A 13,879-nucleotide genomic window follows, 5' to 3' on the forward strand; every position below is an offset into this window, starting at 1 on the left:
CAGAACTGTGAGACAATAAATGTCTGTCTTTTAAGCCACCCAGTCTGTGGTATTTTGTTATAGCAGCCCTAGTGAACTAATAGGTGGCCAGGAGACATTTTTAATAGTAAACTGTTACAATTTGAATAGAGATTTTATTCATAGAAACTGTGCAAAATTATATGTTCCATTTGTTTTAATGGTGTACTTGGTGGGACTTTCCAGAGAATGATGTTGTATTAAGACTCACAGTTTATTTCCATTTTTTTCCCATGAGAAAAGAATGCATAATCAATGATATGGTGGGAATTCCCTGGTGGTCCAGTGCTTAGGACTCCACGTTTTCACTGCCGAGGGCATGGGTTCAGTCCCTGGCCAGGGAACTAAGATCCCGCAAGCTGGTGACATGTGGGGATCTGTACCCTTTATCCTTTTCAGTCCATGAGACTGAGTCCATGAGAGAGAGCTAAAACTCAAAATTCCAGCAAATTTAACATATAATCCAGACTAAAATCAGTGAATCACATTCTTAGTGCCTCCCCCACCCTTCCCAGCAGAGTTATTGGTTCAGGAATGGACGAATTACTCAAGAAAGAGGAGCTTTTCCTGGGACGTCTAGGAAGGAGAGCTTGTTCCTTTCTCTTTGGATCTGAAGCCAAAGAAGTCATAGCTGTTGCCACCATGTTGGTACCATCTTGCTACCATGTGGAACCCAAGAATGAGATCAACATAGACGAAAGCAAAATTAATAAACGGAGAGAAATGAAATTCTAACCAATCGTTTCAGCCCTGAATCGTGCCATACCTGATATCAGCACTAACCCAAAGTATTTAGTTATACAGGCAATAAATTTCTTACTGCTCTCATTGCACTTAACATTGTAATCGTCAGTATCTTTCAACTAGACTGTCAGATTCTTTTTTTTTTTTTAATTTCTGCATCTCTTTTGTTTCCTGAAAGCACATTCCCAGAAAGTATAAATGAATATAAATGTATTTACATCTTTATTATATTTTGCCAAGTTACCACTTTTTAATACTGTATTCTGAAGGGGAGAAGTCACCATAAAGTAGGCAACCTTAGACAATCAGAGAAAACATGATATAAAAGAGAGAACACTTCTCATGACAAGAGAGAACAACTGGATCCCCTCCTCAGTTCTCCTACCCACTAGCTGTTTGAACATGGGAAGGCCATTTAAATTTTCTGGTTCTCTATTGATTCATATGTAAAATTATAGGAACTCTCTGTCTACAAAACTCCAGAAAAATATTTATAATTTATGACATAAAAATATCAGTTTTAGTTTGACCTATCATCCATTCTGATTGCTTAGAGTGATGAAGAAACAAAAATTTTTAAAAATCAATTTGTCATCAATGGTTTTGGCAATGTGGTATCATAATTAGTGACTTCGGTAAATTAAGTATACTAACAATGGTCATAGCATATTACAACTCAGGGAGTAAATTTGAAATAAAACACTGAGTGGAATAAATAATGCTTGGACTTCCCTGGTTGTGCAGTGGTTAAGAATCCGCCTGCCAACGTAGGGGACACCGGATCGATCCCTGGTCCCGGAAGATCCCACATGCTGCGGAGCAGCTAAGCCCGTGTGCCGCAACTAATGAAGCTTGCGTGCCACACCTGCTGAAGCTCATGTGCCTAGAGTCCGTGCTCTGCAACAAGAGAAGCCACCACAATGAGAAGCCTGCGCATCACAATGAAGAGTAGCCCCTGATTGCCACAGCTAGAGAAAGCCCGCACACAGAAATGAAGACCCAATGCAGCCAAAAAATAAATTAATTAATTAAAAAAAAAAAATGCTTGGGACAGCATTGGCTTTAATGAGACAAAAGCCCATGATCTTCCCCATTTCTATCTCTCTCCAGATCCATGAAAAGTTTGAATTACTCTGACTCAGATGTTTATGATAGAGATCAGAATTTATAAACTTTCCTACACAAAATAAGTGATAATTTAAAACTTGGATCTCTTGGACATAGGATAAAATTTTGTATACATTATGTATTTAAAATATAGACTGTCAGATTCTTGATTGCAATGACTATGTCTTCTCTGGTCTATTCCCAGCATCTGGCAAAGTGTGTGGTATATAGAGGACAAGGTTCATGTATTTTTTACTAAATAGATATTGAATTAAGATGCTCCCATATTTTAAAGATACCTTAAAGACTTATCCAACTTCCTTTGTAATTTTGAGTTTTTACAATATCATGAAGATATTTTCTAGTCTAGCGTGAATGCATGACTCAGAGAACTCACTAATATCCTCTTAGTATCGTGACTCCATATTTTTGGTGGGTGATATATTTGATACACTTCCAAACACCCCCATAGCAACTGAAGTTTCAAAAATACACTCAAAAGTCATATTTTCATCCTTGTCAGTTTATATACTATATATCATCTCAGATCAGAAGCCCCAGTTGCAATCTGTTTTGGAAGTCCTTGTTTACCTTCCTCCTACTTGGGAAGGAATACAGTCTCCAGACTGATGTTATTCATTTGTTCATTCTTTCATTCATGTGTTCAGTCAATGTATCATCAATCTACTGCTGCATAACAAATACCCACAAACTTAGACGCTTAAAACAATACCACTAACAGTCACTTGAGTCCATGACTTTACAAGCTGACAATTTCTACTGAGCTCCACTGGGAAGTTCTTCAGGTCTCACTTGGACTCTCTCCTGTGTCTGCTGGATTGGCTGGAGGCTAGATGGAATATGATGACCTCAGCTGGGACAGCAGCAATCTGCTCTACTCTATGTGGTGTCTCTATTTTATCCTGAGTATTAACTCAAGGTTAGCCATAAAACATAAAACCCTATGTTTGGGATGTCACAGAGTAGGCAATACCAAGAGAAATCATTGATGAGACTGGAATAAAAATCAAATCTGGATTTAGTGAAGTTGAGACTGTATTCGAAAGGATTATTGCAAGAGAGGGAAATGAACTATTGCAAACTGAGGAGGGAGGTTACTGTCTGTAAGCAACTCCAGAGTTAGGCAAAAAGAGAAGAGTAAACAAAGCTAGAAAGAGCTAGGTGTGGGGAACAGGATGTGTGTGAATGCATGGCACATTCAGGTAGTAGACCAGAGAATATTTTATTTTACCTGAGGCCAGTTTATTCTCAGGAGGGGATGTATACTGGCTTAGGTTGAGGGTGAGCCAAAGTGTAGGGGCCTGGAGTAAGGAGACAGATTAACAGGAGGAAAAATAATGATTTTAATTATATACTTATGGGGCTTCAAAGAGGAAAAGTCAATTCTTGGTTAGTTGAGAAGAGAAAGTGTTTGGTAAATAAAGGTTGCCCTGCTGTGCTGATAAGTCTCTCAAATGAAAAAATTATCTCTAGAAATAGCTCTCTTCCTGGTGTAGGCTCCATTTCTAATGTAGATTTCCTTTATAAATGTAGATTTCTCTTACAAAAGGGTATTTCTACTCTGTTTTCAGAGCTTCTCCTATATCTACAGTTTCTTAAAAATAATCAGTTCAAATTAATCCTTATGCCAAAGAGGCATATTTTGGGATGACATATTCTGCTACCCTTCAAAATGTTACCTTGTTTTTATTATAATAAACCTCAGCAAGTCCTATTGTTGTCGAACACAAGTTCAGGAGTCCAACACACAGTGAGGCCAAACAAACCAAAATGTCAGAGTTTGGAGCAGAGAATGGTTTATTGTAAAGGCCAAGCAAAGAGAGCAGGTGGCTTATGCTCAAAAGACTTGAACTCCCCAATGGATCTCAGAGAAGAGTTTTTTTTTTTATTATAAATTTCTTTATTTTTTATTCTACTTTTTAAATTTTTGGCTGCATTGGGTCTTCATTGCTGCACACGGGCTTTCTCTAGTTGTGGCGAGCAGGGGCTACTCTTCGTTGTGGTGCGCAGGCTTCTCATCACAGTGGCTTCTGTTGTTGTGGAGGATGGGCTCTGGGTGCGTGGGCTTCGGTAGTTGTGGCATGTGGGCTCAGTAGTTGTGGCTCACAGGCTTATTTGCTCCACGGCATGTGGGATCTTCCCGGACCAGGGCTAGAACCCATGTCCCCTGCATTGGCAGGTGGATTCTTAACCACTGCGCCACCAGGGAAGTCCCCAGAGAAGAGTTTTTAAAGGCAAAATTTGGGGTGAGGGCTACAGGGTGTCTGACTTTCTACTGATTGGTTGGTGGCGAAGTAACAGGGTGGTGTTCCAGAAATCTTGTGCTCAACCTGCAGTTACCAACCTTCACCTGGGTGGAGGGCTTATTAGTTCCTATAGAAGAACTCAAAGATCTATTGTTATGTATATCCCTTGAGGAGGAACCAGGACTCTGCTTTATTTCTCCATTATTGTTTCTTGACTGCTTTTCCTTTGTTTCTGCATTCCCTCCATAATTAGTAATTGTTTGAATCTGACCTTTGGAACTCAGGGAAGCTCTAGGAGGCTGAAGCCTTTTTCCTATAAGCAAGAAAACAGGGGACTTGGAAAGGCTTTTTTGCCCAGGAGGGTCCCACAGGGGCCTGCTCAGTTTCACTATCTTTTAGGAATGGATAAGTATAATAGAGCCTGGGGAGAAAGTGATCCCTCATTCTGGTAAGAGAAAGCCTTGCATGTCAGTGAAGACATGATTTTTTCGTACTTTCCAATGGAAACAGGCAGGAAAGCCAACTTCCCACAACTTACACTGAGTTAACTGGAGAATTTTTGGTTGTTAGGAGGGAATAATTTATAAATGTGGACATCCTGATGGCAGTAGGCAGAAAGAGAGTGAACTGAGACATTCTATTAATATCAAAGGAATCTGTGTAGGTGTCTATGGTACTGCTGTGCCAATGACGTATTAAAGACTTAAAGGACTGCCAACTTAGGAAGCAGGGGCTATTGTGTGAGTTAAGAGAAATCCAGGGCCTTTGTCACAGCATGCTGAGAAGACTGGGGCCCAACTGTCTTTGCCCCAGCTTAGGAGCAATTGTTCCATGCCAAGAGAGGCAAGCTGAGAGGGTCTCAGGCTGCTGCTTCCCCCCCACTTCACTGAGCACTCAGTTTTTACAGCAGGGGTGTCGCTCAGAGAGAAACTTGCCATTGTTCCCAACCCTAGCTTCAGAGCTTGGGCTCAGAAATTTTTCTTGGGGAGAGAAGTGGGCCATAAAACAGATAGCTCCTGATCTTTTCCCAAAGGAAATGACTTCATTTGTAGCAGAGTTTGGAGGAGTTCAAGTCTACGGGCCCGAACAGTAGAGGCTGTGATGAGAGGAAGTTGGATAGAGACCCGTGCATTTAATAAGGATACAGATCAGACTGTAGGCTGGCTGGTTTACGAGAGAGGACTGAGGAACAGGACAGCTGGGAGGACTCCTTTTGGAGTCACAAAAAAATATAGAACACTACCTTCAGAAACTATTTCTTTAAAGGAGTTACAGTTTGATGGGATTAGTTTATAGAGCAATTTATGCCCCAGGAGTTTGATACAAATAAATAAATAAATAAAGCAACTAACGAGCAATTAGTGGAGTTGGACCTCTGGGTGTGGTCAGGGAAAGAGAGGAAGAGAACAAGTTCATCCCAGAGTGACTGTGGGCATATCCAAAACTGTCACGCCTTAAGGAGCAATATGAGAAGTTTAACACTGTGTATATGTGTGTTTATGTGTGTGTGTATGCACATGAGTTGGCAGGGAGACTAGACTTCACTAAAATAATCCAGCCAATCACGTAACAAATTGAGTGGGGAGGCACTTGCTAGACTAGTGTTGCTGCTAGCAATCTGGGCCAGCACAGTGGCTGAACTTAATGTCCCTTCCAAATGTGGAAAAGTTTGGATGAAAATAAATGACAAATGAGAGAAGGAGAAATAATAGCTGAGAGTAAAGGAGTGTATAAGTGGGTTATGCAATGAGAGAAATCCGACCTCAACAGAGGCTCAGAGAAGGAGAATAATATTATTTCTTAGCATAATTATACCAGATGCCCAGACGGGCAAAGCTATGTTTGCCAAGACCACCCCTGCTTTTGATACCTGACAAAGTCAGATGGCAGCCTGCAAACCTGAGTCTGGGAGACGTTCTGGTCATAGGATATGTTTGATGAGCAGGTTCAATGTTACTGACTAAATCAAGCCCTAATAATGTTCCAGTATCTTTGACTATTTTTCAGGCTCCATCTATCAATACTATAAAAGATATCATTTGGGAAGGGATTTCTGGGAACTGCTTCCTACTGGAATTTCAGACCCTGTGGTGGATGGCTCCCAGCAGACTGATTACCGTGTAGCTATAAACCTTGATGAGCAAATGCTTAGAAAGGTCCCTGGTTATAATAGACAGAATACAACGGCAGCCTGCCCAACATGCCACAGTGTGGTGTGCTATGCACAAACACAATCGTCCTGGTTTTTGTGGATGAAAAGCTATAAGCAGAATGGGGAAAGACAATGGGTTCCTACTGGGATTAAAGCAGTGGGCATCATGTGGTGGATCTGGGTCCCCTGGGGAACAGTCCCACCCAGACAGGAAGGCTGTGGGAGGACCTATGACATACTCAAACTAAATTACAGCTGGCTTTGACCAACCAACCCTATTATGGGGTGCCCAATATTTTTGGGTACAAAATATGTATCCTAACTGCACCCAGGCTGTTAATAGGCAGTAGCAACAACGTGCATGGTGGATTAAACCACAATGGCCCACAAGTCAGAAAAGGGGAGACAGATGCCAGTCTAGGTATTCTGGGACAAGCAGAGTTTGCTTTTAATGAGGAGCAGCATTCAGAGAAAGAAGATTTATTCACTAGAATAGGCATATTAGAGGGAGTTCTCTTCCAGGCAGAAGGTAAAGGATAAGAGGCAGCTTGGAGAGATAAAGAAGCACCAGCAAACTGCATCAGGCCAACTCCACAAGTAATGCTTGGTAATGCTAGAACCCAGGGTTAGGAAAGGGCCTGCACCCTGACCTGACAGGTCCTCTTGACTATTTTAATAAGGATAGAGGCTGCAGTGGCCAGGAAGCAATGGTCCTCTATCCTAGTCCCTGAGCCTCAAGGGGGCACACCTGTGGGAATCTTAAGGCCTGCGAGCTTATGGAAGTTCTCTGTGGGCACTTGTAACTTACACCAATGTATAATGACTGTGCTTGCCCCCAGAATAAGTTGAAATAAAACATATCCTGCAGTATAGTTAGCAGTGGTAGGAACTATTCTAAATACTGCTCATGTCCTCCCCTTTGGAGGAGGATGGGCTCTGCTATATTTATACACAATGAAAACTAGTCTCAGTACGAGACTACTGCCTATGAGATGGGAAGGGTGATTGACTTTTCCCTCCAATTAACTTGACTTAACCCAGATAAAACTAAGCCATGGCCAGCTGTAATGATACCTGTCTTTTTATAATAATTTCTGGTATGTGGGCAAGGGTAGATCTTGTTGGGAACACAAAGCATACACCTCTGTAATCCTTACCGATTTGTTCTGTAAGGAAGCTGAATTGCGCTGACCATATGGCAGTGTGGTATTGTTGGAAAGATGCAACTGCCTCATGTCATTGTGTCTTATAATACTGATATTGATGATCAAATGTATTGCGAGATTAAGTTAAAGCCTCCTCGGGATGTAATACCTGAGGAGGAACTAGATCTAGCTAACCATAAGCTGATTTCTGTGCTAAATAGTTCTGCACAAGTTTATCATGAGGTATAAATAGCAATAGATCAAGGGAAAAAAATAATCAAACTAGTGCAAGAATATGAGATATGAAGATGTTTATAATGGCTTTATAGGATGAATTAGTTGAATTAGTTGTTTCTTTAAATTAGTTGAATTAGTTGTTTCTTTAAATCTGTCCCTACCCCACACTGGCTTCTTCAAATGTTAGGCATATTTGTATTGGTTCTGTTAAAAATAAACAACAGTTCTGAAATGGAGTCACTTGTGTTAAGGCCCCACATCAGCAAACCAAGACTTAATACCTAACCTAATTGCAGTTACAACCTCCCGCAGAAGTGTAACCTTTAATGAGTCAACCTGGAATTACCTGGTTAGCGCTGAGGTATTTGGCCAACAGGCCCTTCCGTTCCCATTAAGAGAGTGGCCTTACCTAAAACAATGCATTCTTTGCTAATAATTTCCTTTTTCCTGCTCCCTCTCTGCCTTAAAAAAACTGAAAACCTTTCTTTTTCTGCAGCTAGATGAAGCTCCTTCTGTTTGCTAGGTTGGATGGTGCCCATTTCATGAGTCATTTAATGAAGCCAACTGGATCTTCAAATTTCCTCACTTGAATTTTTGTTATTTAACAGTAAGTACTATTGCTAGAACTGTTCTATAATATAAATGTTACACCAAATGCAAGTGCTTTGATAGGTATGATCATTTTGCTGTAAGGGATCTGTGTTCAAAAACTAGGGGGTGGCCCGTGATATTGAGATATAATAAGAAATATATATTTTGGTGCTTGTCTGTGATTCCTGCCTCTCAGCTCTCAAAGCTTGTATTTTCCGAAGTGATTAGAGCAGTAGGGGCATCTTTTGTTTTATTTGGTTTTTGTCTTTGATTCCTGCAGTAGTTTTAGAGTGATAAAGGTAAACTGGGTGCATTTTGTTATTCATAACAAACTGATTCAAACACACCTGAGTTTATGTGAGTGAGGAAATTTTTGGAAAGCCTCTGGATAACCTAAGGGTGGGGGCGGGTTGCCAGGGGAACCAACCAGGGTAATTAGAGGGTTGAAAAGCAGGTTGGTGACCAAGAACGCATCCATGTGTCAGGAGGGTGGCATACCACAAGCTCCATGGGGACAGCAGCTCCTGAACTTGGAACCCTTTGGGACCTTGCCCTGCCTGTTTCTCCATCTGGCTGTTCATTTGTATCCTTTAATATCCTTTGTAATAAATTGGTAATCTAGTAAGTAAACTGATTTCCTGAGTTCATGAGGTGCTCTAGCAAATTAATCAAACCTGAGGAGGTTGTGGAACCCTCTGATTTATAGCCAGTCAGTCCTTCAGAAGTACAGGTAATACGCTGAACTTGGTAAGCAGTATCTAAAGTGAGGTGGGGAAGGAGGGGGGCAGTCTTGTGAGGCTGTGTCCTTAACCTGTGGGATCTGATGTTGACTCCAGGTAGATACAAAACTGAATTAAATTGTAGGACACCCAGCTGGCGTTGCACAATTGCTTGCTGTGGGGAAAACTCCCAAATACGGTGACTAAAAGTGAAATAGTACCGAAAGTACTCAAGTATTCAGTGAGTAGTGAGTAAAGAAGACTTTTATATACATAAATAAAAAACAAGTCACGGTCTTCGCTGGGGAGTCGCCTCGATTTCCTGCTTCAACAGTGCGTGGAGGGAGCCCGCCTCCTCACCGCCTCAAGGGCCTTCACGTCCGCCCCAGCACCCGAGCCTCCTCTCCTCAGCTGCCTGCGGTGAGGACCGCGGCCCCCTCGCAGGTGCGCCAGAGCTGCCGTGTGGACTCGGAGGCCGCCAGCAACCGCCAGCTCAACCTGGAGCTCTACGCTACCTCTACATGTCAGACTACTTTGACAGCGATGACGTCGCTTTGAAGAACTTTGCCAAATACTTTCTTCACCAGTCTCCTGAGGAGAGGGAACATGCTGAGACACTGATGAAGCTGCAGAACCAGAGAGGTGGCGGAATCTTCCTTCAGGACATCAAGAAACCAGACTGTGAAGACTGGGAGAATGGGCTGAATGCAATGGAATGTGCGCTACACTTGGAAAAAAATGTAAATCAGTCACTACTGGAACTGCACAAAATGGCCACTGACAAAAATGACCCCCATTTGTGTGACTTTATTGAGACCCATTACCTGAGTGAGTAGGTGAAATCCGTTAAAGAAATGAGTAACCATGTAACCAACTTGCGAAAGATGGGGGCCCTCCCGAATCTGGCATGGCAGAGTTATCTCTTTGACAAGCACGCCCTGGGAAACAGTGACAACGAGAGCTAAGCTTTAGGCTGGCTTCCTGTAGCCATGGGTGACTTCCCGGGTCACCAAGGCAGTGCATGCATGTTTGAGTTTCCTTTACCTTTTCTATAAGTTGTACCAAAACATCTACCTAAGTTTTTTCGCTAGTACCATTCCTTCAGATAGAGTAATTTGGTACCCACCCCCCTCTTAAAAAACAAAGAAAAGAAGAAAAAAAAAGCAAATAACAAAAATAGCCCTGGAAAGGGGCTGGGAGGACCAGTATTGCAGTATTGCAGTTGCTGCAATATATTATGAAAAATGTCTATTTTTCAACAAAAAAGTTTGTGGCATGCAAAAAAACAGGAAATTGTGACCTATACATACAACTGAAACTGTCTGTGAGAGTAAGTAGATGAGAGATTTAAGACAAAAAGACTTCAAAGTAGCCATTATAAATATGCTCATGGAACTAAACGAAAGCATGATTAAAGATGTAAGGAAGATATGATGACAGTGTGGTATCAAATAGAATATCAATAATATTATAAAATTATAAATTATAATTTTATAATTATAAAGAAATTATAAAAGAAAAGCCAAATGCAAATTCCTTTGAATTTGAAGTTGAAAGTGTTGATGGAAAAAAAAATGCACAACCTAAAAGGTGAGGATTATGTTTTATTCGGCAGACTTGCTGAAGACTCAGCTACAGGAGGCAACCTCTCAGATAGCTCTGGGGACTACGCTTAAGAGGTAAGGGAGGAGCCAGGATATATAGGAGTTGAAACAAACAAACAAACCTGGTAGTCAAACATCAAAAGATCACTGCTAATTAAAGAAAACCAGACACCTCAAGTGAATGAATTTTGTGCTTTTCTGTGTATGGGAAGGTGCAAAAGTCTGGGTTCATTGAAATCATTCCTTTGATATGTACCTTAACTATCTAGGGCCAGTATCCTGTTTTTCTCCATCCTCAATCCCCTCAGCATGCACAGCAGGGGGGGGCGGGGGGGGCAGCTGCAGTGTCTGATGGCCGCAACATCCTTTGTTTACTGATATGGCAGGCCACGTCCACTAAAAGTACAGTAACTAAAATTTAAAAATTCGCTACAGGGATTCAACAGTAGATTTGAATGGCAGAATATAAAGAATTAGCAAACTTGAAGACAGATTGTTAACCTTCCTATAAGTACACTTTAGCTCCGTCCAAAATATTTTGATGTATTTTTATTTTTATTTAGTTTCAAATATTTATTAATTTCTTCTGATTTCTTTGGTTATTTGGAAGCTTGTTGTTTAGTTTTTTGAGGCCTTTCTAAATATCTAATTATTATTGATTTCTGATTTAATTTCATTGTGCTTAGAGAAAATATTCTGTAAAATTTAAGATTTTAAATATTGAGACTTGTTTTATGTCCCAGCATAAGATCTGTCTTGGTTAATGCTCTATGTGCATGTGGAAAGAATGTGACTTCTGCAGTTTATTGGATATACTGTTCTGTAAAGGTCAGTTAGGTTAAAGTGGTTAATATTTTTAGATCTTCCACATTCTTCTAGATTTTTATCTAGTTATTAAAGAGGAAATTGATATTTCTACTTTGTAAATTTGTCTTTTGGTCTCTTTAGTTCAGTCAGCTTTTGCTTCATCTATTTTTAAGCTCGGTTATTAGCCACCTACATTTTAGGTTTGCTGTGTCTTCTTCATGGATTGACCTATTTATCATTATAAATGTCTCTATCTATGATAATTCTTCTTGTCTTGAGGTCCATTAAGTCTAATATTAATAAAACTCAGCTTTCTTTTGCATATCATTTACATAGTGTATCATTTTCATTCTTTTCTTTTTAACCTATTTTTTCTAACATTTAAAGATATTATTGATATGGTTGGATTTAGTTCTGTCTTGTTTGTTACTTGCTTTTTTTTTTTAATTGAAGTATAGTAGAAGCATAGTGTCGTGTTAGTTTTGGTGTACAGCAAAGTGATTCAGATATATGTATATACCTGTATATATGTATATATATATTCTTTTTGTTTTCTATGCCTGTCAGTGTGTTTCTGTTTTGTAAATAAGTTCATTTGTATCATAGTTTAGATTCCACATATAAGCGATATCATATGATATTTATTTTTCTCTGATTTGGTTCACTTGGTATGATAATCTCTAGGTCCATCCATGTTGCTGCAAATGGCATTACTCATTCTTTTTTTATGGCTGAGTAGTATTCCATTGTGTGTGAGTGTGTGTGTGTATATATATATTATGTATATATCACATCTTCTTTATCCATTCATCTGTAGATGGACATTTATGTTGCTTTCATATCTGGGCTATTGTAAATATGCTGCTATGAACATTGGGGTGCATGTATCTTTTCAAACTAGAGTTTTCTCCAGATATATGGCCAGGAGTGGGATTGCTGGATCATATGGTAACTCTATTTTTAGTTTTTTAAGGAACCTCCATACTGTTTTCCATAGTGGCTATACCAATTTACATTCCTACCAGCAGTGTAGGAGGGAGGGTTTCCTTTTCTCCACACCCTCTTCAGCATTATTGCTTGTAGATTTTTTAATGATGGCCATTCTGACTGGTGTGAGATAGTACCTCACTGTAGTTTTGATTTGCATTTCTCTGATAATTCGTGATGTTGAGCATCTTTTCATGTGCCTATTGGCCATCTGTATGTCTTCTTTGGTTCTGCCCATTTTGGTTCGGTTGTTTGCCCATTTTTTGGTTCGGTTGTTTGATTTTTTTGTTATAGAGTTGTATGAGCTGTTTGTATACTTTGGAAATTAAGCCCTTGTCAGTTGCACCATTTGCAAATATTTTATCCCAGTGTGTAGGTTGTCTTTGCATTTTGTTTATGGTTTCCTTTGCTATGGAAAAGCTTGTAAGTTTGATTAGGTCTCATTTGTTTATTTTTGCTTTTATTTCTTTTGCCTTGGGAGACTGATCTAAGAAAATATTGCTACGATTTATGTCAGAGAATGTTTTGCCTATGATCTCTTCTGGGGGTTTTATGATGTCATGTCTTATATTAGGTCTTTAAACCATTTTGAGTTTATTTTTGTATATGGTGTGAGGGAGTGTTCTAATTCATTGATTTATATGTAGCTGTCTAGCTTTCCCAAAACCACTTGCTGAAGAGATAACATACTCTCTTGACCATTGTAGCTGTATACTAAGTTTTGAAACCAGGTAATGTGAGCCCTCCAACTTTGCTCCTCAGTATTATGTTGGCTATTCTAGGTATTTTGTCTTTCTTTATATATTTTAGAATCATTTTGTCAGTAGCTACAAAATAGCTTACAGGGATTTTGATTGGGATTGCATTGAAGCTATAGATCATGTTGGGGAGAACTGACATCTTAACAATATTGAGCCTTGTAATATATAAACATGGAATATCTCTCTGTTTATTTAGAGCCTCTGATTTTTTCATCAGAATTTTGCTGTTTCTACGTATAGATTTTGAACATATTTTGTTAGATGTATAGCCAAGGATTTTATTTTGGGGTGGCTGTTATATGTGGTTTAAAACATTTTTTAAACTCCAATTGTTCATTGCTGGTGTATAAGAAAGCGATTGACTTTTACATATTAACCTGTATCGTGCAAGCTTGCTATGATTTCTTCTTAATTCCAGAAATTTTTTTGTCAGTTTTTTTGGATTTTCTACGTAGGCAATCATGTCATTTGCAAACAAAAACCATTTTATTTCTTCCTTTCCAATTTATGCCTTTTGTTCCTTTTCTGGTCTTATTACAGTAGCTAGAACCTCCAACATAATATTGCTATGGACTGAATATTTGTACTTCTCCCAAATTTATATATTGAGACCGTAATCCTCAATGTGATGGTATTTGGAGGTAAGGGCTTTGGGAAGTAATAAGGGTTATATTAGGTTATGAGGGTGGGACCCTCATGATAGGATTAATGCTCTTTTTTTTTTTTTTTTTAGATTTTTT

General features: G+C 39.6%; 1 pseudogene; it reads left to right on the plus strand.

The window, feature by feature from the left end:
• Positions 1 to 9,232: 9,232 nt before the first annotated feature.
• Positions 9,233 to 9,945, plus strand: LOC118906737 (annotated as a pseudogene).
• The last annotated feature ends 3,934 nt before the right edge of the window (positions 9,946 to 13,879 follow it).

Source organism: Balaenoptera musculus, chromosome 1, assembly GCF_009873245.2.
Source record: "Balaenoptera musculus isolate JJ_BM4_2016_0621 chromosome 1, mBalMus1.pri.v3, whole genome shotgun sequence".
Taxonomy (NCBI): domain Eukaryota; kingdom Metazoa; phylum Chordata; class Mammalia; order Artiodactyla; family Balaenopteridae; genus Balaenoptera; species Balaenoptera musculus.